We start from the raw sequence: 23,934 nt of genomic DNA, 5'->3' as shown, positions 1-23,934 counted from the left end.
CAACTATGTCTAACATCGACATAGCGTGCAACTCAGAATCAGGTCCCCACTGTTTGCTCACCATCACAAGCTTATTTCCAATGTTCTACTAATGTACTGGGGGAGGGGCAGGCAGGTTAGTTTGATTGGCTCCCATGTGTACAGAAGATATATACACCCAGTAGCGTCACTAGGGAGGAGTGGAGTACATCGGGTGTCATCATCCGAGGGGGTGACACTAAAATGCCCCTTCCTCTTTAGTGACTGGGAACCGGGGGCTGCACTCTCATGTAAATGTGCAGCGCCCAGCTCCCAGTCACTGAGAACTCTACACCTTTACGGGCACTCACTGGACTCTGTTTGGTGCACTGGGTGACACTGACCCCAGTGATGCCACTGTGTACACCTTCAGTTAAATCCCCCTGTATTTAAAACAGACATTTTTAATTTTCAGCATACCATACAGGAGACTGTATGATATTTGATGTTGCATTGGAAGGCTAAGTGAGTCTAACTATATGATGCTAACTGTAATTGTCAGTTTAAACCACTGCATCTAAGCCAGTGACGGCACCAGGGTTAGTGACACCCATGAGAGGGGTGTGGCCTTGCAGGGAGGGGGTGTGGCCTCATGGGAAGGCAGTGACTCTTTCAATGCCAGGGTGTGGCCATGTGGCAAGTCTCCATTTACATTAATCCGGATCATGCCCAGCCTTCCCAGAGATGCTGGGATGCCCCCCGAGACTGTGTCTGCACTGCCTTCTCCTCACCAGTGACAGGAGCTGGGTGCTGCAGGATAATGTCACAGTGCAGCACTCGGCTCCCTGTCACTGCAGAGGAGCTGGCATTTTGGTGTCACCCCCTGGAAGCGTGACACCCCTAAGTGACGCCTATGAGATAAGCATTGCAGTGAAGCAGATCTATGTTTGTGGCTGTATGTAGTGTGTGGCTGCTTAGCTGCAATGGTTTAAACGGGATGTACTTAATATGCCGGCAAGATGCCAACGCTGGTATCCTGATCCCTTTCGGATAGCGGCGTCTGCATTTTGCCGGGCTGCGGGATTCCAGCGTTGGTATATCGGCAGCTGGCAGCCCGTCTACCAGCATATTAACTACATCCGTTTAAACCATGGGGTTAGGTTTAGGGACCCTCGGGGGGAATTTAGAGTTAGGCGCCCCCTGGGAGGATTAGGTTTAGGGTGTTGGAATGGTGGACGCAGCAGTGCACACTGCAACCTCCGGGAGACTTAAATGCCCTTCTGAGTGGCCGGGGACATCAAGCAAGAATCGGGAGCCTCTTGGCCATTTTGGGAGAGTAGACAAGTGTGTTATGCATCATGAAGAATGAAGAAGTAAACCATAGACAAACCTTTATCCATACTTACCTACTCTTCTGGAAGTTGCGGGTGACCCCTGATTTTTTTATGTAGCACCCCCAGAAGAGTGGGTGGATCTCCCGTGTCCCACCCACTTCCTAGTTAAGTGGGCAGGATGGGGACATAATTACTGAGTATAGCAAGTCCATACGGAGGGGGCAGGGCTACAGTGATGCAATGTAAAGAGCCGGCTCCGCCCCTAAATAGTCATCTGCATCTCCGCTCCGGCTTCTCCCTGATAGGAGAATTAAAATATCAGCAAGTATGCCTTTATCTTTTATTCCTAACCTTTCCAGACATAATACCATGGCTTCTAGTTACTGTGATTCAAATATCATAAACTGAGGTCAGGCATCACACCTAACTGGCAATGTGTCCATATCATGTTCTCAGCTGTAACAACTGAAAACTAGTTCATCCAAACATAATGAGGAATGTGAGAGACTGGACTGACAGCACTGGCTCTCTGGCAAATAAGAAAAATGCTCCAGAGAGAAAGTCACAACAAGCTCTCCTAGATATTAATACTCCAGTCCTACAGTGATATGTTCCTCTTGTGTCCAGTGTGGCTCATTGTAATGTACTGCACATCTCTCAGGCAGCTTATACATACTATGTGACATCAATAGCTCTAGGATGGTCCATGTATATTGGGTAGTTGCCTAGGAGTGTAACTTGGGTGTGTCTGATGTTCTGTACATATTACTAAGTGTTACTAAGGAAAACATATACACAGAGACTGTGTTGTAATGTCATACGATGACTGACAGCAGTTCTCATTACATCTTACCAAAGTACCATTAGGATTAAATACTGCTGTAACATTTAATCAAGCAGGTGACCACTGAGAGGCCTATTTCCAAAAAGAATACTGTGCATAGTCCCTGTAACTTAGCATTCCTCTTATTAGCATTCCTCTTATTAGCATTCCTCTTAGAATCGATATGATATTCTGAGCCTATTATTGGGGTGCTGGCAAAGGCCCAGAAGTAAAGTGGTAGCTTACACTATCCATTAACTTCCAGATTCGGCCCTGGCTTAGTTAGTGCACACGTGAGACTTTGGGTCACGCATGTACAAATGCTAGTTACATAAAAAGAATGTGATATAGGCCATCTAACATGTTATTAGCTGCTTCATTTTTTGGAGCTAGGTATAATTGGGATTTGGGGATATATGGGGACTACTTTTGTGATCGATAACTGAGGGATCACAACACATTTCTCCCGTATCTTCTATTGTACCCTCTTAGTAAATAAGTGAGATATAGGGCCTGATTTTGAGTCGCACGCCATGCAGATGTTCACATAAATTGGCATTTTTTTGCTGCTATGCAAAAATCCCTAAAAAACTTGCATGGTGCATGCTCTCCATTGGTTGCGTGCTCTCCATTGGTGCGTGCTCTCCATTGGTGCGCGCACAAAGTCGCAATATCGATTGAGACAGTCAGTTTACTCATCATATTCATCCAGTTCTCTCTCTTATTTTTTTTCAACTGAATTCATAGTTGCCAAAACGTTACAGTACATTACATGGCAGGGGCATTTTAAGAGAGGAGGGGGCCCGTGTGCACTCCTCGTGCGGGCCCCCTCCTCTCTCCCTGGTGGCTGGCAGCCGACTGACGCGGCTGGCCAGCCACTGGAGCATTAGTAGACTCCGGGTACACTCTAGTGCCCGGAGTGTACTGCGCATGCGCAGAACACCGGAAAATGGCCGCGGGGGCCTTTTTTCCGGTGTTCTAAGCAGATGTGACACCCGACGCACGACCTCGGACAGGTAAGTTTAAAAAAAATATGGGTACAGTGTGTGCGGTGCGGGGCCCCCCTGGACCCGGGGGCCCGTGTGTCCCGCACACGCCACTGTTACATGGCCAAAAGTATGTGGATACCCCTTCTAATTAGTGTGCTTAGCCATCTCAGCCACAGCCATTGCTAACAGGTGCAGCCATACAATCTCCACAATCAAATACTAGCAGTAGAACGGGTCATACTGAGGAGCCAAGTGACTTTCATCCTGGCCCTGTTCTAGGATTCCACCTTCTCAACAAGTCAGCTTGTCAGATTCCTGCACTGCTATTGGTGCTTTGGTCAGCTATATGTGCTATTAATGTAAAGTGCAACAACAGCTCAATCTCGAACCCTGGAGCAATGGAAACATATTCTCTGGATTGATGATTCGCCTTCACCACCGAGCAGACTGATGGATGAATATGGGTTTGATAGGTGCCAGGAGAACACTTATAGCCACAGACGTACTGCCACCAGTACAGTTGGGTGGAAGTGAAATAATGGTCTAGGGCTGTTTTCCATGGCATGGACTGGGCCCTTTAGTTGCAGTAAAGATAAATCTTAAAGTTATACCATACAGCATACTTGCCTACCTTTGCTTTGAAAAAGCATTTCATGGAGATTGTGAAAGCTACACCTATGAGAGCGGTGGTAAAGTGGACGTGTACTGTTCCGCCTGACAGGCGTGCCATAAAATGTACTTACAGCCAAATGTAAATGAACCCCAAACAACAGTTGTTGCTCAGTAAGATGTACTTGTTGATGAAATCACACTGATACTTCCTTGTGCCTTATAATCAATGCAGGGAAATGGCACTGATGATCCCATTTGAATATATATATATATATATTAGGGGTGTGCACCGGCCACTTTTCGTGTTTTGGTTTTGGATCTGGATCTTTCTTCGTGTTTTGGATCTGGATTGGTTTTGCCAAAACCACCCTTGCGTGTTTTGGGTTCTGGGTTTTGTGTTTTGGATCTGTATTTTTTTGAAAAAAAGCATAAAAACAGCTAAAATCACAGAATTTGTAGGTTTTTCTGCTCCTATGCTATTATTAACCTCAATAACCTTAATTTCCACTCATTTCCAGTCTATTCTGAATACCTCACACCTCACAATAGTGTTTTTATGTCCAAAAGGTTGCACCGAGGTAGCTGGATGACTATGCTAAGCGACACAAGTGGGCGGCACAAACACGTGACCCATCTAGGCGTGAAACTGCAGTGGCAGACAGGATGGCATTGAAAAACTAGGCCCCAAACTGTACATAATGCAAAGAAAAAAAAGAGGTGCAAGATGGAATTGTCCTTGGGCCCTCCCACCCACCCTTATGTTGTATAAACAGGACATGCACACTTTAACAAACCAATCATTTCAGCGCCAGGGTCTGCCACACAACTGTGGCTGAAATGATTGGTTCGTTTGGGCCCCCACAAAACAAGCTGGCAATTTATCTGTCCCTGCACAAACTGGCTCTACGGAGGCAAGATGTCATCCTCATCCTCCTCATCCACCGATTCCTCACCCTCTTCAGTGTGTACATCCTCATCCTCACAGAGTATTAATTTGTCCCTGCTGGAACCACAGGTCCCTCTGTACGTTCTGGAGGCTGGTCTCCCTGGAAGAGTTGATAATTCATTTTATGAACATCATCTTCTCCACATTTTGTGGAAGCAACCTCCTACGCCTTTCGCTGACAAGGTTCCCGGCTGCACTAAACACTCTTTCGGAGTACACACTGGAGGGGGGGCAACTCAGGTAAAATAGAGCCAGTTTGTACAGGGACCTCCAAATTGCTTCTTTTTCCTGCCAGTACAGGAACGGACTGTCTGACATGCCTACTTGGATGCTGTCACCGATGTAATCCTTTAACAGACAGACGCACGCTTGTCGCTGCTGCTTTGAGGATTCAAGTGCGGCTACAGCCCACACAATTCACAAAGACAGAAAAAAAAAAGAATATTTTTATTGTTTGTGGAGCACACTTTGAGGGTTACACCACCCTTTAACAGACAGACGCACGCTTGTCGCTGCTGCTTTGAGGATGCAAGTGTGGCTACAGCCCACACAATTCACAAAGACAGAAAAAAGAAGAAGAATATTTTAATTGTTTGTGTAGAACACTTTGAGGTGTCACCACCCTTTAACAGACAGACGCACGCTTGTCGCTGCTGCTTTAAGGATGCAGGTGCGGCTACAGCCCACACATTTCACAAAGACCAAAAAAAAAAGAACAATATTTTAATTGTTTGTGTAGAACACTTTGAGGTGTCACCACCCTTTAACAGACAGACGCACGCTTGTCGCTGCTGCTTTAAGGATGCAGGTGCGGCTACAGCCCACACAATTCACATAGACAGAAAAAAAAAGAACAATATTTTAATTGTTTGTGTAGCACACTTTGAGGGTGTCACCACCCTTTAACAGACAGACGCACGCTTGTCGCTGCTGCTTTGAGGATGCAAGTGTGGCTACATCGCATACAAGTCACAAACACATTAAAAAAATAGTTTTTTATTTTTTGGAACACTTTGAGAGTTACACCACCCTTTAACAGACAGACGCACGCTTGTCGCTGCTGCTTTAAGGATGCAGGTGCGGCTACAGCCCACACATTTCACAAAGACCGAAAAAAAAAGAACAATATTTTAATTGTTTGTGTAGAACACTTTGAGGGTGTCACCACCCTTTAACAGACAGACGCACGCTTGTCGCTGCTGCTTTAAGGATGCAGGTGCGGCTACAGCCCACACAATTCACATAGACAGTAAAAAGAAGAATATTTTTATTGTTTGTGTAGCACACTTTGAGGGTGTCACCACCCTTTAACAGACAGACGCACGCTTGTCGCTGCTGCTTTAAGGATGCAGGTGCGGCTACATCGCACACAAGTCACAAACACATTAAAAAAATAGTTTTTTATTTTTTGGAGCACTTTGAGAGTTACACCACCCTTTAACAGACAGACGCACGCTTGTCGCTGCTGCTTTAAGGATGCAGGTGCGGCTACAGCCCACACATTTCACAAAGACCGAAAAAAAAAGAACAATATTTTAATTGTTTGTGTAGAACACTTTGAGGGTGTCACCACCCTTTAACAGACAGACGCACGCTTGTCGCTGCTGCTTTAAGGATGCAGGTGCGGCTACAGCCCACACATTTCACAAAGACCGAAAAAAAAAGAACAATATTTTAATTGTTTGTGTAGAACACTTTGAGGGTGTCACCACCCTTTAACAGACAGACGCACGCTTGTCGCTGCTGCTTTAAGGATGCAGGTGCGGCTACAGCCCACACATTTCACAAAGACCAAAAAAAAAAGAACAATATTTTAATTGTTTGTGTAGCACACTTTGAGGGTGTCACCACCCTTTAACAGACAGACGCACGCTTGTCGCTGCTGCTTTAAGGATGCAGGTGCGGCTACAGCCCACACATTTCACAAAGACCAAAAAAAAAAGAACAATATTTTAATTGTTTGTGTAGCACACTTTGAGGGTGTCACCACCCTTTAACAGACAGACGCACGCTTGTCGCTGCTGCTTTAAGGATGCAGGTGCGGCTACAGCCCACACAATTCACAAAGACAGAAAAAAAAAGAACAATATTTTAATTGTTTGTGTAGCACATTTTGAGGGTGTCACCACCCTTTAACAGACAGACGCACGCTTGTCGCTGCTGCTTTAAGGATGCAGGTGCGGCTACAGCCCACACAATTCACAAAGACAGAAAAAAAAAGAACAATATTTTAATTGTTTGTGTAGCACACTTTGAGGGTGTCACCACCCTTTAACAGACAGACGCACGCTTGTCGCTGCTGCTTTGAGGATGCAGGTGGAATCTAGACGGGATTTGGAACCGAGGACACACTACCTCCATCAATTGTCTAAATCCCACTGCACTAATGTCGGATACCGGACGCACGTCTAACACCAACATAGCAGTCAAGGCCTCAGTTATACGTTTTGCTTCAGGATGACTGCTGTCGTACTTCATCCTCATCGCTAGGGACTGTTGGAGGGTCAATTGTTTAGTAAAAGTAGTGATGTTCCTACTTCCTCTCTGGGATGATGAACAACTCCCAGCAGCAGCAACAGCACTAGGAGGAAGTGGTTCTTGATCTTTCCCTATTTTATTTTTATCGGAGAAAGTTTGGTCCTCCATTTATGTTATATTGATATATATACGTGCGGCTAAAGCGCACACAAACACAGAAAATATTATTTTATTTTTGCTGGAGAGTAGTGCACTTTGTGGGTTACACCACCCTTTAAGAAATGAGCCAGCCGGCTCTTTACTTATGGGACACAGGCGCACGCTTGGCGCTGCTCCTTTGTTGATGCACGTGCAGCCACAGTGCACACAATTCACAAACACAGAAAATTATTTTTTTTTTGGTTTGGACTGGAGTGTACTTTCGGGGGTTACAGCACCCTTAACGGTCAAGCCAGCCGGCCCTTTACTTATGACACAGGCGCACGCTTGGCACTACTTTGTTGATGCACGTGCGGCTACTGCGCACACAATTCACAAACACAGAAAATAATTTTTTTTTTGGCTTGGACTGGAGTGTACTTTCGGGGGTTACAGCACCCTTAACGGTCAAGCCAGCCGGCCCTTTACTTATGACACAGGCGCACGCTTGGCACTACTTTGTTGATGCACGTGCGGCTACTGCGCACACAATTCACAAACACAGAAAATAATATTTTTTTTGGTTTGGACTGGAGTGTACTTTCGGGGGTTACAGCACCCTTAACGGTCAAGCCAGCCGGCCCTTTACTTATGACACAGGCGCACGCTTGGCACTACTTTGTTGATGCACGTGCGGCTACTGCGCACACAATTCACAAACACAGAAAATAATTTTTTTTTTGGTTTGGACTGGAGTGTACTTTCGGGGGTTACAGCACCCTTAACGGTCAAGCCAGCCGGCCCTTTACTTATGACACAGGCGCACGCTTGGCACTACTTTGTTGATGCACGTGCGGCTACTGCGCACACAATTCACAAACACAGAAAATAATTTTTTTTTTGGTTTGGACTGGAGTGTACTTTCGGGGGTTACAGCACCCTTAACGGTCAAGCCAGCCGGCCCTTTACTTATGACACAGGCGCACGCTTGGCACTACTTTGTTGATGCACGTGCGGCTACTGCGCACACAATTCACAAACACAGAAAATAATTTTTTTTTTGGTTTGGACTGGAGTGTACTTTCGGGGGTTACAGCACCCTTAACGGTCAAGCCAGCCGGCCCTTTACTTATGACACAGGCGCACGCTTGGCACTACTTTGTTGATGCACGTGCGGCTACTGCGCACACAATTCACAAACACAGAAAATAATTTTTTTTTTGGTTTGGACTGGAGTGTACTTTCGGGGGTTACAGCACCCTTAACGGTCAAGCCAGCCGGCCCTTTACTTATGACACAGGCGCACGCTTGGCACTACTTTGTTGATGCACGTGCGGCTACTGCGCACACAATTCACAAACACAGAAAATAATTTTTTTTTTGGTTTGGACTGGAGTGTACTTTCGGGGGTTACAGCACCCTTAACGGTCAAGCCAGCCGGCCCTTTACTTATGACACAGGCGCACGCTTGGCACTACTTTGTTGATGCACGTGCGGCTACTGCGCACACAATTCACAAACACAGAAAATAATTTTTTTTTTGGTTTGGACTGGAGTGTACTTTCGGGGGTTACAGCACCCTTAACGGTCAAGCCAGCCGGCCCTTTACTTATGACACAGGCGCACGCTTGGCACTACTTTGTTGATGCACGTGCGGCTACTGCGCACACAATTCACAAACACAGAAAATAATTTTTTTTTTGGTTTGGACTGGAGTGTACTTTCGGGGGTTACAGCACCCTTAACGGTCAAGCCAGCCGGCCCTTTACTTATGACACAGGCGCACGCTTGGCACTACTTTGTTGATGCACGTGCGGCTACTGCGCACACAATTCACAAACACAGAAAATAATTTTTTTTTTGGTTTGGACTGGAGTGTACTTTCGGGGGTTACAGCACCCTTAACGGTCAAGCCAGCCGGCCCTTTACTTATGACACAGGCGCACGCTTGGCACTACTTTGTTGATGCACGTGCGGCTACTGCGCACACAATTCACAAACACAGAAAATAATTTTTTTTTTGGTTTGGACTGGAGTGTACTTTCGGGGGTTACAGCACCCTTAACGGTCAAGCCAGCCGGCCCTTTACTTATGACACAGGCGCACGCTTGGCACTACTTTGTTGATGCACGTGCGGCTACTGCGCACACAATTCACAAACACAGAAAATAATTTTTTTTTTGGTTTGGACTGGAGTGTACTTTCGGGGGTTACAGCACCCTTAACGGTCAAGCCAGCCGGCCCTTTACTTATGACACAGGCGCACGCTTGGCACTACTTTGTTGATGCATGTGCGGCTACTGCGCACACAATTCACAAACACAGAAAATATATTATTTTTTTAGCACTTGGGGGGAGCACCCCTGATGGACAGAGCACCCCCTGGAAAACACTGCAGCACTCCTTTAGGACTGGGACACTGCACAGGACTTTGGAGTGGACACAGCCCCTATGGAGAACTGACTGCACAACACAGTCCAGCCAGCCCCTATGGACTTTGAAGTAGTGGACACAGCCCCTATTAACAACAGCAGCACAGCACAACACAGCCAGCCCCTATGGACTTTGAAGTAGTGGACAACAGCAGCACTACACTACACTACACAGCCCTAACTCCCACCCTCCCTCTTCACTGTCCACAGCCGAGTGAGAAAATGGCGCCGACGTGGGTACCTTATATAGGATCCAAAACCCGCGAGACTCGGAAGGCGGGATGATGACGTTTTGCCTCGATTTCAGATCCGAGTCAGGTGGGAAAAGTCGAGCCTGATTCGGATCGGACTCGGATCGGGGGGGCTCGGGGGGGTTCGGATTTCAGAAATCCGAACCCGCTCAACCCTAATATATATATATATATATATCCATACCTCCCAGCTGTCCCATATTCAGCGGGATAGTCCTGCCCGCGGGCTGTCCCGTGGTGGGGGGGAAGTTGGGAGAAGCATACAAGCAGAATAGATGCCGTGCGCACAGTATCTGTTCTCTACTGTAGGGAGAGATTGGGCACGCCCCCACAGAGATGTAAACAGGGGGTTCCGTGAGGTCCCTGATGTTCCGCCCCTTATGTGTTTAGCCATGCCCCCTTTTCGGACGCACGCGCAACCTGTCCCTCCCTACAAAACTAAAATGTTGGGAGGTATGTATATCTTTTTTTTTTTTTTTCCCAAATATGGGGATAAGGTGCAATCAGGGAGATTCCTAGGGGTAAACTTACTAAGAATCGAGTCTGGGAGAGGTTTGTTTTTTTTTTCAACTCGATTAGCTACGCTGAAACTCTGGTGATTTGAGGCTCCTGAGACTCTCAAATTTACCAAGAAGTGAGTTTAGCTGAGAGTGAGATGTCCGATGGTGAAGCAGAATGAGATTTCTACCAAGAGTAGCAAGTTTTGCAGGAGATGACTCACATGAGATTGCAGTGTCTTCTCTCTGCAAAACTCTCCCTAGCAAGCAGCCTGCACATATCAGTGAGATATGTGAAGGCTGCTTGTGTTCTAGCCTGTAAAAAAACGGGTTGAAAGTAAAAAAAAAAAAACATTTCCCCCCCCCCCCTAAAGCTTAACCAGCCCCAGACTTGCCAGCCAGTCCTGGTTTCTAAAATTACAGGGGAACAAAATGAGTAGGGTTCCACCGTAATTTAGAAACCAACACCAGGTTGCAGGGCCAGTCCTGGTTTTAAATAGAGGGGGAAAAAATTGCTTAGGGTACCCCCTATATTTAAAACCAGCAGTGGGAACTGGCAGTAGCCGGAGCCAATCAGCAACCGCTCTACAGTTAGCGGTCGCTGATTGCCTGGCAGGACGTGCAAACCCTGTGCAGTCCCGTCAGCTGGCATACGCGAGGTATCTGTATGTGTGGAAACACACATACAGATCCTGGGTCCGTCTGGTTCGTGACTCGTTTTTTTTTTTTTTTTTTTTTTTTTGCTAAGCCCCGGGGATGCTACAGAGACCAGCGCCAGGATATAGGTGAGTATGCAATCTTTTTTGCAGGGTCAGTCATTAAGGATTCTACATGGGACAAATGGACAGACAAGCTGGTATAGGTAAGTATGTGTGAGTGGTTAGGTGTATGCAATACACTTTTACTTGTCACGGTGTGTGTGTGTTTTGTCTTTATTTAACTATTTATTTTACAGTGGGGGTACAGGTGCCGCCCGTCTGCTGGCACTTGTAGTTCCACAAGTGCCAAAGGGCAGGCATGCTGGCACTTGTAGTCCCACTGTAAAATACAATAGTTTAATTCTATTCTTTATATTATTACCCCCGTACCCAACGCTCCAGGGGTGGTGGGAAGAGCCCCGGGCTTCAGTCCAAGCCTGGGATTTCGGGGGGAGGACACCCCTTCTTGAGGGGGTCGCCACCTCCCGTGAGATCCCCGGCTTGGCCTGACCGGCTTGGGCTGATAATGCTTGAAAGGGTCTCCGGGCTGTGGCATTAGAGCTTGGTCGTTTTGGGTCCAGTGCTGGTTTTATATATAGGGGTACCGTACGTAAATTTTTTCCCCCTATATTTAAAACCAGGACTGGCCCTGCAGTCTGGTGTTGGTTTCTAAATTACGGTGGAACCCTACACATTTTGTTCCCTATAAGTTTAGAAAGCAGGACTGGCTGGCAATTCCGGGACTGGTTAGGCTTTTGGGGGGGGACCCTATGTAATTTTTTTCTGATATTTATAATTTTTTTTTATATATTTACAGGCAGAAACATACATGAATCACAGTGATCTGTGTATGTTTCTGCCAAACTCTCAGATCACAGGCAGGTGTATTTATTTCACGAGTTTTTACAGGAGAGTTTTCCCATCTAATGAGAGTTTAGAAACTCTCTGCTTGGTAAATTCCCAAATCCTATCTTCACTAGTGAAAAGGTTCTCGAGTTTTGCCGATGGTGTATTGAAGAGAGTTTGCTAACTCTCCAGTATTTTTACATAGTAAAGGAGATCTCTCTCCCGAGTTTGACATTAGTAAATTTGAGAGTGGGAAAAAATGCCCAAACTCTCCGGAGTTTGCAAACTCTCACCTTAGTAAATTTACCCCCTAGACTCTTCAGGGAGTAGGGAGATTGCTACTATTACAAGTATGACATACAGTGATATTCTAGAGTAGTTTGTACTTCCATAGAGAGTTCAGTCCCTGGATTACTGTAGTTCCCAATAATATAATATTTATTGGGCTTCGTTATACTGGACTTTTTTGAATTTCAAACACTCTCTTTCAGTATATATGAAAGTAAAAATTAATTTGTAGTATAAATATTATACTAAAATTGTCCAGCAGAGGTCACCATACACTGTGGCTTCTACAGCATAGCTGCATGTTGCTCTGTTAAATTAAAACTACCCAATACAAGTGAATAATGTTAATGCATTTAGTCTAGCAAACTAAACAAAAAACACAGCTCAGCATTGACTTTTCCGTGATATTTGTAGTGACAGGTGATAAGCCCTTGTGCTATATTTCACTCTCGTATTAAACAGATGTAGACAAATTATGTTTAAATAGTAAATAAAAATGTTTCTGTGCCAACTACTATTAATATAATAAGTTGTGTAAAGCAAAATCCTCTATGGGTCTAATCAGCAATGACATAAGGCTGCTGGTGTCGCTTTGCCCATCTTAGTACAATGTTGGGCTGATCGCATGCCGTCGCTTTTCCTTCTGCCCACGGCTGCTGCTTACTACATTATGGTAAAGTGCAAATCCGACCGTGTACAAAAGAAATCCATGCGACTCCACGTTGAAGCCTGTCCCGGTCACTGTTTTTACATCCACCAGCCACATGCTGAATGAAAAAGATCCATTTTCAACAGACGTCCCATCTCCGTCCAAATACCACAAACGAGCAATGAAATCAGCGTACACGCCCAGGACATTCCCACTAAACGGAACATTTCCGTGTGATCAGATGGTTGCCACCAAGGTACCTCCCAGAAATGCCCATTTCACGTATAGTGTGGTCTGTCAAATGACTTCTCAATCTGTATGCACTAGCAATCTCCCCCTGTGTGCGATAACTAAACCACATGCGCAGAAGTTGATTTCTTTTCATTTGGCGCATGTTATTCTGAAATCCATAATATCCGCGGACTTTGCGACTTGCGTGCTATTCAGAATCAGCCCCTTTATATAAAGCTGAACAGTGATAAAAATGATGTCATCACGTTAGCATGTAATGGTTTGAACTCTGACCCCCTCAGACCGGTAAAACTGTTTAAAATGTGTAAAAAAGCTTGGCTGAGCTGGTTTGGGGGTGTCCTGCGCCCTGGATTTGAACCCCAGTATGTTAGGGACCTTCCCTACAGAAGTTACCTGGATATGGTGGGTAGGTCCATAACCTTGGCCATGATTATGCTAAAAACCTCTATTTATTGCAAAATTCCATTGCAAAATGTATTTATATATAATTAGTAATTTGGAGTTGTGCACCTGTGATCTGTCTTTTTTTGTGTCTGCATTAATAGTCTCAACTGGTAACACCTCCTATTATATATATTCAGGGTATGCAGTCTAGGACTTTTTCCCATATACTCTAATCAGTGTGCTTCTTTGCACACCTGAAGACATGAGACACCTTCAGCCTGGACTAGCACCCCTGCCCCATTGGTATAAAGCATGGAGTCTGGCATTGTTATGCAATGTTATGTAACTAGTACAAGGCACAATATAGGTAAGTCCTTCAAATTATATACTGTAGTGCAGCTTTGGGTTGATTTTTGGGACATGGGTGGGTAGGCCTATAACCTTGGCCATGATTATGCTAAAAAACTCTATTTATTGCAAAATTTCATTGCAAGATGTATTTATATATAATTAGTAATTTGGAGTTGTGCACCTGTGATCTGTCTTTTTTTGTGCCCTCACACCAGTGTCCAGTGATGTCACTCCCAGAGAGTCCTGGCATAACACACATACAGTTTCCCATACTTACTCATTACGGTTTGGTTATGAAATCCCGGCAGTCGAGTTGCCTGCTGTCAAAATGCCAACAGCGGCATTCCAATGCTGGGAATCCCGACAGGGGTCGGGTAAGTATGTTAACCCTCTCTCCTTCTCCCCCTACCCCTAACCCTCCCTTCTTGCACCCTAATCCTAACCCTCCCCACCAGCACCCTCACCCTCCCCATTAGTGCCTAAACCTAACCCTCCCCCCTTGGTGCCTAAACCTAACCCTTCCCCCTTAGTGCCTAACCCCCCCGCCAGTGGTGCCTAACCCTAACCTCCCCCCCAAAGCCTAACCCTAAACCCCCCGTGATGCCTTAAGCCAACTCTCACCCCCACAGCTAACAGCTAAGGGCATCCCGGCTTACCTTCGATCGGGATGCCGTCTGTCAGGATGACGCCTGTTGGGATTCCAGTGTCGGTCTATGGGCTGGCGTCGGGATTTAGCCGTCTAAGTTAACTCCCAGGTCGGGATTCCGTCACCGGGATTTCAACAGTCGGCGTCCGGCCGTCGGTGTTTTAACTACATCCCCTCGTGATCAGGGGCATTTCATGAGAGGAGAGGGCCCGTGTGCAGTCTCCGTCACAGGACCCCTCCTCTCAGTCCGGCGGCCAGCAGGGCACTGAGCGCTGCTCCACACTGATAGGGCACTAGAGTGTGCCCAGAGTCTATAGCGCATGCGCAGTTCACCGGGAAAATGGACGCGGCGGCCATCTTCGCTGTACTGCGCAAAACTACGGGAAAATGGGCGTGGCAGCCATTTTCCAGGCATTTTTACAGTGCTGACCCCGGCACCGACGTGGGACTCCGGAGAGGTAAATATAATATGGGTGCAAGGTGTGCGGTGCGGGCCCCACCCTGCTCGTGATGAAACCACAGACACTCATGATAATCACCCAGCAACAACATTATAACATTAACCACCACAAAAAATTTAGTATAGAAAAAATGAAACAGACACACAGGGATGAACAGGCCACATACAGAAAGTAAAAACACTGTAGAGGAGAAAAGGTCTCATAAACATACAGTAGTTAAGATGAAAAGAAAAAAATGCATGGTAAGGATAATCAACATAATAAAATCAATTGCTGATAAGATAGACAGATTAAGGGGAAGAGACAGATGAAAAAAGAGGGGGGGGTGCTGAAGAGAGAGAAGAGGAAAGAGGAAGACAGGGACAACATCTAGTCTATTTATATAACTGGTTTCCCAGTTTATGAAACTTTTTTCCTAGAGAAATTAACAACCTACTCAGGAAGGAACATACATTTTTTGTAACAATCATTGTTAAACTATAAAACTGGCCATACACTGAAGAATTTTACAGCCAATTTGGTTGATATATGATAGTTCTGAACATTTGTCGTTCAATGTATGTATGAACAATGAATGTCGGACGCTAAACAAAAGTTGGCTTTCATTTTCAATCATGATCGACCTGTCAGACCATCGTTCTGCCGATTTTATTCTGTGTACTATACGTCATCATGATACATCGTTCAGTGTATGGAGGCACTGCAAAATTGTTAAAATCACGTAGCCGGTCATACAGTACCCCGTTGTTTGAACTGTTTCCTAAATCTTTCAGTGTATTGCCAGCTTTAAGCTGGGTACACACTTATCGATGTGTGTACCCAGCAATGCAACATCCGATGGGCCGACATATCGAGCAGCACACATTACACAATCCGTTGCCTGACCGCCCAATCTGTCAGGCACTGACTCCATTCACCTCCCTGGCGTCGTTCATCACATTGTCAGATGAGCAGCATAATGTGGCAGATCTGTCAATGCGAGGAACGACCCTGTGGGAGCACACATAGGCCAACATAGTGCCTACACACTGGCCGATGCCAACGATATGTTGGCCCGATCCACCGGATCGAGCGACATATCGTCTAATGTGTACCCACCTTAACAATTCAGGTTATCCAAACCACCTAGCTGGCACACAATTCCTTTTACTGAGTCCAAACACATTTTAAAGAACCATAGATTGTCTGGAAAACATGAACGATTAGGGTACCTTAAAAATACGACAATAATGATTATGATGATGATAATAATAATAATGATTATAATAATAATTACTAAGGCAGGCAAAATGGTTAGAATCCATTCAGACATAACATTGAGAAAATTAGTGCATATGATGTGTGTGTATATTTGTGATGTGGTTACAGAAAATTAACGTTGAGACATAGGCCCTCATTCAGAGCCATACGCAAACAGCAGTACGCTCGTTGCGTTCCGATGTTGACTAACCGCGCTTGCGTCGGTGTAACACTGCCCATGTGCGTACGGCAGATTGCAAGTTTTTTTGGTCTCGTTCGTCAAATAGCGTACAGGAAGCGACATGTCAAATGTGATTGACAGAACAGGGCGTTTTTGGGTGTTGACGGGGGTGGAGATGGAAAAACGCAGGCGTGGCGAGGCGTTTTTGGGGCGTACATACATTAGCAGATGCGAGCGTAAAATGTGTACGGACCGACTCATACGTCACTGGATGATCCTCTTTCCCTTCAAAATGCTCGCACAGCTTAGGGTCTGGATTACTCGACCACATTGGCGATGGCCTTCTCCTCCATCCCGGCACTCCACGATGTTGCTGCGATTAATCGCGGATGGTCTGAACAGCAATTAGTGGTGGATTGAAAACCGGCTTGGTATGTGTTTTGAAAGCAGTTTTTTGTGTTAGCACAAAAGCGTACGCAGGTGGAAATCATAGCTGCTAATGTGATGATTACACAATCAATTTACGTACATTTGTGGTAGTTTCTTTTGGGCTCAATTTGTTGGTTAGGGCCTATTGTAACAATAATGTCATCATGTTTTTTTGGTTTTTACCTTTTTCTTTTGGCCTGTTGAATTTGCATCGTTATGTTAAATTTGAAACGTTCCTTAAAGAGCCCTTTTTTTGGGGGGCATGTAAAATGTGGTTTTTGCCAGTTTGTGCCTTTTGGCCCAGGATTAAATGTAAACCATTTTGACAATAATGTGAGAATACAATGTCAGTTTTTTACTTTTTTTTTATTGCTCAAACAAAAACTAAAAAAAAAAACAATTTGTGGCAAAGTTTTTTTGCAGGGTTCATTCCCAAAGTTACAATAATTGGGCCAACATAAAAGATTTCTGAAATGTAGAACACAAAATTAAAAACAATTCACAAGAAAGGAGAGGGAAGTTTTGACCAGAAAGGAATATGAGCCAAGCACAGAAGGAGTGTGGGAAAAGTCGCCATCGCTGTCACCGTTTTTTCACCCGTTTGGCTGGGGGAGGGAGGGCGCCAGACCGGGGCCGGGATGTCATCGGGCTGGCCTGTCCAGAGGCAGATGTTGTGGCCTCTGGACTAGGCACAGGGCTAGGCACATTTGGAGGATTGGCTGATGTTGTGCCAGAGGTGGAGGATCCTGATGTTCCGGCAGGAAGGGAGGTCGGCTCCACTATGTGCTGGCAAACGAGCTGCTCCAGGGCATTGGCGATGCGGATGTTGGCCCTGGTATTTTCCGCCAGGGCCTGACCAATGGTCACATTGGCCGCAGCATTTTGCTCCAGGGCCTCAGCCACCCGTAGCAGACTGGCGTCCACCCTCTGCAGAATCTCCGTATGGAAATCCGATTTGAAATTGAGTTCTGTGAGGAGGGCCACTGCCTGCGAGGGGGATTGCCCTGGACTGGCTTCAGCAGGGTCCTCAGCCGGATATACTGGTTCCTCCCCTGCAGAGCCAGCAGAAATTCGGCAGCCAAGGCTCCCCTCTGGAGCAGACTCATCCGCCTGTGTCTCTGTTCGGAAAAATGAGAAAAGACTCACATTAGAATCTACATATTGGCCCACTAACATTTCAGAGTTGGTGACATCACAAGATTTACCTGGGACAACATGAGGAGCCGCAAAGTCTGGCATGTCCGTATCCATGTTGGACACGCCAAACACCTCCACAGGCTGCACACACCCCTGTGCCAGCTCTTCTAAATCCGTCAACTCCAATGACACGGGTGGGACCCCCACCTGTCCCCCTTGCATGCCTAGCCCTGTCCGCGAGTTTTTGCTTTAGGCGATATTTGAAGTCGCCCCATCTGTGGAATAAAATGGGAACCATTATCCTTTTGTTTAAAATGGGGTTTGTTTTTAGGGGGGGCACGTGTTTACTTACCGCCGTTTGACATCCCGGGCTAGACGGACATACTCACCCACCCTATTGACAGCAACGGCTACCTCTTCCCACATTCTCCACTTCTGGCTTGTACTCATATTCCTGTCTGCCTGTGGCAGGATGTCCACACACTTCTGAATCAAAACCTCCATCTCCTTTCTTGTGAAATGTGGCTGCCTTTTCTTTTTGGCAGCTTTGGCCGGAATACTGGGCCCAGCAGCCTCTTCCATGTCATCCTCCTCACCTATTTGTGTAAATATGCAGATTTCTCTAATTCACAACTTGCCCAATCTTATGTTTCAAAGTAATCATTGAGACAAAATGCATGAAAGACTTACCGCCTGACTCTTGTCCATTGTTTCCCTGGTCTGTAGCCATGTCTGAGGTCCAAACAAGAAATACACCAGAATTTAAAAGTGTTTTCGTGACGTATTTATACATGCGTCTTTATTTTGCGGCCGCATCATTGATTGTGCGTTCCTATGATCCCTCCTTAATTTGTGCGGGAAACAAAACACTATTTATGGCTTGGTGTGTCTCGAGTCGAGGTGGCGTTTTTGGATTGTTGGAGGTTACCTTGGTTGGAGTTTCTTGTTTGCGGATTAAGGAGTTGGCGTTTGGAGTTTATTTTGTTTGCTAGACTTGCGTTTTTATTTTCCGTTCTCTTTTTTTTAAAAAAATTTTTGGCCTCGTTTCTTGATTTGGTAAGTTTTGGGAAGTCTAACTTTGGTTCAATTGGTGTCTCATTTTGTTTCTTCTTGTTTTTATTTTTTTGATCCATAATTTCATCTCTTTTAGGTTTTTTTTTATTTCGGACCCAAAGACCTTTTGATTGGGAATCTCATATATTTGCTCTTGGTAAGTCCATTTTTTAACTTGTATTTGCGACCTAATTAGCGCATTTTTCTCTGTTTGTATAGTGACTTGTATTTGCGACCTAATTAGCGCATTTTTCTCTGTTTGTATAGTGACTTGTATTTGCGACCTAATTAGCGCATTTTTCTCTGTTTGTATAGTGACTTGTATTTGCAACCTAATTAGCGCATTTTTCTCTGTTTGTATAGTGACTTGTATTTGCGAACTAATTAGCGGATTTTTCTCTGTTTGTATAGTGACTTGTATTTGCGAACTAATTAGCGCATTTTTCTCTGTTTGTATAGTGACTTGTATTTGCGAACTAATTAGCGCATTTTTCTCTGTTTGTATAGTAACTTGTATTGGCGAACTAATTAGTGCATTTTTAAAAGCTTATTAATCCTGTAAAATTGTTTGTGGTTGTCCTTTAGCATTTTTGGCTTACATTTCACCCCATTTTGATGTACTGTGTGCAATGTCGTTTTGCTCTTTGCCCAAATGTGTGTTTCGCCTATTTTATGTTTTGTCTAGTACCAAATTTAGAAACATAAATGCACAGACTAAACTTTTACAAATTAATATTGGGATTATTTTCAGTTTGGACGTATCATGACAATACCCCGGCATGTAAGCAGCAATGGATGGTATCATCAAGCTAAGTTGTTCTTATTTTTCTTTTGGGGTGGGTCCAAAGCCTTACATTCAAATCTTGCCATTTCAGGTTGATCTTGGGCGGATTGTTCTGGCCATGCTCCCGGAAGCCGACCAACCTCAATCTCGTCCCAGGCGTAGGCATCGTAGGCGTGCAAGGCCCCAGATATTTCGAACACGTGTCACCCTTTTTGGAATGCCCGATGATGAGGTTTTAAGACGCTACCGTCTTCCTCCCAAAATCAACATAGACACTCTCTCATTAATAGAGAGTGATCTTGAGCGGCAAATTGACAGTCCTACAGCAATACCACCACTTATGCAATTTATGGCGGTGTTACATTTCTGTGCCTCAGGATCGTTTCAAACAACGGTGGGAATAGTGGCGGGCATCTCACAATCCTCCTTTTCCAGGATCCTGAGGGCAGTGATGGAGGCACTTTTCAAGCACCTCCATCATTTTATTAAAATGCCTTTGGATATGGGTGCCCTTAGTGTGGCCAAGGCCAATTTTTAGCAAATAGCTGGCTTCCCACACATCATAGGGGTTGTGGATGGTACTCACATACCACTTCAGCCTCCAGCACGGCTGGAGGCAATATTTCGCAACCGTAAACACTATCACTCCCTGAATGTAATGGTGGTATGTGATGCCTCCCTCCAGATCCTGTCCCTGAATGCAAAATTACCAGGAAGTGCACATGACTCCTTCGTCATCCGGCAATCAGGGATATGGCACAAATTAAACAACCTACAAGCTGGTGATGCGTGGCTTCTGGGTAAGTGGAGACCTTTAGTACATAACAATGTTAAGCTTGATACACAGTGATCCTGATGTTGTGTATTCTTTTTCACAGGAGACAGTGGATACCCTTGCATGCCCTGGCTGCTCACTCCTTATTTGGCTCCCACACCAGGCCCACAAAGTGAGTTTAATACCGCACTTACAGCCACCAGGCAAGTGGTGGAGCGCTGTATCGGCCTTTTAAAAGGCCGATTCAGATGCCTCCACCGCTCTGGTGGCGAGCTCATGTATTTGCCGGATATGGTTTCGAAAATTGTGGTCCTGTGTGGGATATTTCACAACATCGCCATAAGGAGTGGTGTTCCAATGCAGCCAGAGGATGCCTTACCTGAGGATGGCCCCCCCGAGGTTGGTCGGAGGTCAGTATGTGGGGGGGCCATACGCGATGATGTGGTGGCCCGATATTTTAGGTAATTATTGACCAAACAACAGTGTGTATACCCAATGTGTTACTGTTTTTTGCCGTTCATCTTTTTTTATATTAATTCTTGCACCATCTTCTGTTTGTTTGCACAATCTTTGCCACTCCCACGATGACTACTTCCTGCTACCCTTCAAAAACCTTTATGTGGAAACTTCTGGAATATATTATGCCACCCATATTGCAACGCCATATTTTTGAAATCATGTGGGCATGGACCTTCGTCAACCAGTTCTTGATTTGTTGTGTGTTTGTTTCCTGTTTTTGGTATGTGGTGTATTTCTGATTATCACTGTGTGTTTTGTTTGTGAGTGACCACTTTGTTTTTTGTTTTCTGTTGTGAATAAATTTTTGGAGAGTGTAATTTGTTTCCTTTTTGGGCACGTTAGAAGCAAGTGTAAACAAACTCCCAAACGTTAATTTTACCTAAGGGGTAACCCAGTAATGAAGCAAGTGGAGCTAAAATGTAATATGTTTTCGGGGTACTAACCAACACACCAAGAAATCCTGTACAATCAGTTGCCTTCGTAAGATTGTCCTAAGCAGATTGGCCACCAAATAGGAACCTGTAAAATGTTGTAAACTATCATGTTGTCCACCCCAAAAAAGGAAAATGACATTGGTACTGGGAGGTGTTTCTTGTGCCTGTTTGCCTTCAAAATACAACACACAATCTGTAGTGAGATTCTTTGGCAATCCCTGCTTGAAGAGTCTACTTATGTCAGTGTAAAGAATCTTGGATTTACTAAAAACGCATGAGACAGAGCGTGAATTAAAAGTGATTTATTTGTAAACAATTAGAAAAAAATAAATTTAAAAAACTAATTCCTAAGGAGGACCGCCAGATGGTCAAGGCCCTGCAGAAGCCCGGTGACTTGCTCCCGCATACAGGCCACACACTCACAGATTTCTGCCCGACGCCTCTGTTCCTCTGTGGGTGACAAAAGTTTGGGGATTAATAAATCAATAATGAAGCAACATTCCAAAAAAACACAAAACAAGCAAACCAAAACTTAAAAGCTTGTGGCCAAAAAAAACATTACACGGATAAAACCCAGCACCCCAAAATGTCCTAGGCCAAAAATACAAGGGCCCTAAAAAAATGCACACAGGTGTGATATGTGTATGGTGAAATCAGCAGGAACAGGTAAAGACAACCCCCAAAAATACCCTAAGGCGACAGAAAGCCAACAAAAATGGGGACGACACATGATTACATACAATCAGTTTGTGGTGCCCCAAAAAAAAAAAAAAAACATACTGTTCGGCAAAACGCCACAGCGAGAAGCCACTCCCTCGACCACCTCGGAGGTGGCTACATTCCCCAAACCTAGGGGCAGGGTGTTTGAAGAATCCTGGGAGGGGGTATTTGGAGGAGGGGCGGATGGAGGAGAGGGGGAATTGGGCTGGAGGGGAAGTAGACCAGAAATCTCGGCCACAGGGTCTGGGGAGGAGGGGGGAATTGGGGGTTGGAGAGAGGGGCCGGGACCGGCGTCTTGTCTGGCGATGACGCCGTAGTCTTTGCTGTGCCCCTAAAAGATGAAAAAAATATTGTGGTTAGTTTCAACAGGAATCCAAAATAAAAAAATAAAAAAATGTACAATGACTAAATAGGACAGACATGAAAACATGCACATGCAGATATGACTACAATGACTAAATAGGACAGACATGAAAACATGCACATGCAGATATGACTACAATGACTAAATAGGACAGACATGAAAACATGCACATGCAGATATGACTACAATGACTAAATAGGACAGACATGAAAACATGCACATGCAGATATGACTACAATGACTAAATAGGACAGACATGAAAACATGACATGCAGATATGACTACAATGACTAAATAGGACAGACATGAAAACATGCACATGCAGATATGACTACAGTGACTAAATAGGACAGACATGAAAACATGCACATGCAGATATGACTACAATGACTAAAGAGGACAGACATGAAAACATGCACATGCAGATATGACTACAATGACTAAATAGGACAGACATGAAAACATGCACACGCAGTTAGGGCCCACAAGATAAAGTTGAAAACCACAGTCCATAAAACTTACTTTCCTCGATCTGCATGCGAAAGCATGCCAGCAAGCGGGGCGTACGCCGGTGCAGGTCCGACCACCTGCGCTCCAGCTGGCCAATATGTCGGCGTGAGCCAAAGGAGCGCAGGCGGCGACGTACCTCCGCATATGCGGAACGCTTTCGGCTATTTGAGATGGGTGGAGGCTGACTGGTGATCCGCCTGTCCATCACCTCCGTGAGCACCAGCAGTTCGCGCCTGGTGAATGCGGCGGATCTCATGATGGCAATGGTGTATTTTTAGAAAATTATTTTTAATAAAGCACCCAAAATAAATTTGATTGGCTAATGTATTTGGGAAATTAACAGGACAAATTCTATTGGTTAGTGTATGAGTCATGTGTTCGACAGGGCCACAAATCTCTTGAGAGTTATGATAGGCTTGATGCAGTGACATGCGTAAGCAAATTTAAATAAAGAAATGAATCACAGAAAATTTGTGGGGATACAAACAAATAGAACAATTGTTTAATTGAGGCTAACATGTCTTTTGAACAATAAAAGCGAAGGTTTCAGCCGTACGTATTCTGCGAGTAAACACAAACACGGACAAGATTAAAGTTTATTGCATTGTGTTGAAAAAAAAAAACAATTAAGCGAATTGATACATTGATTGGCATGATACGATTGAGGGAGGTAGGCAGAAAATACGAGCAGGTAATCGGAATCTGACAGGCCCACTTCCGGTTTGTACTTGTGCGTGCGTTCCCTTCAAGCCATTT

General features: G+C 45.1%; 1 protein-coding gene across 1 annotated transcript in view; it reads left to right on the top strand.

The window, feature by feature from the left end:
- SAXO2 (stabilizer of axonemal microtubules 2) overlaps positions 1-23,934 on the top strand; it is a 45,896-nt gene that overhangs the window by 5,810 nt on the left and 16,152 nt on the right. The gene's annotated exons all lie outside the window — the stretch shown is intronic.

The sequence above is a fragment of the Taudactylus pleione genome, unplaced genomic scaffold (assembly GCF_031769625.1).
Source record: "Taudactylus pleione unplaced genomic scaffold, aTauple2 ptg000129l, whole genome shotgun sequence".
Taxonomy (NCBI): domain Eukaryota; kingdom Metazoa; phylum Chordata; class Amphibia; order Anura; family Myobatrachidae; genus Taudactylus; species Taudactylus pleione.
Note: the sequence above shows the minus strand (reverse complement) of the source record. Positions and strands in the feature narration are given on the sequence as shown.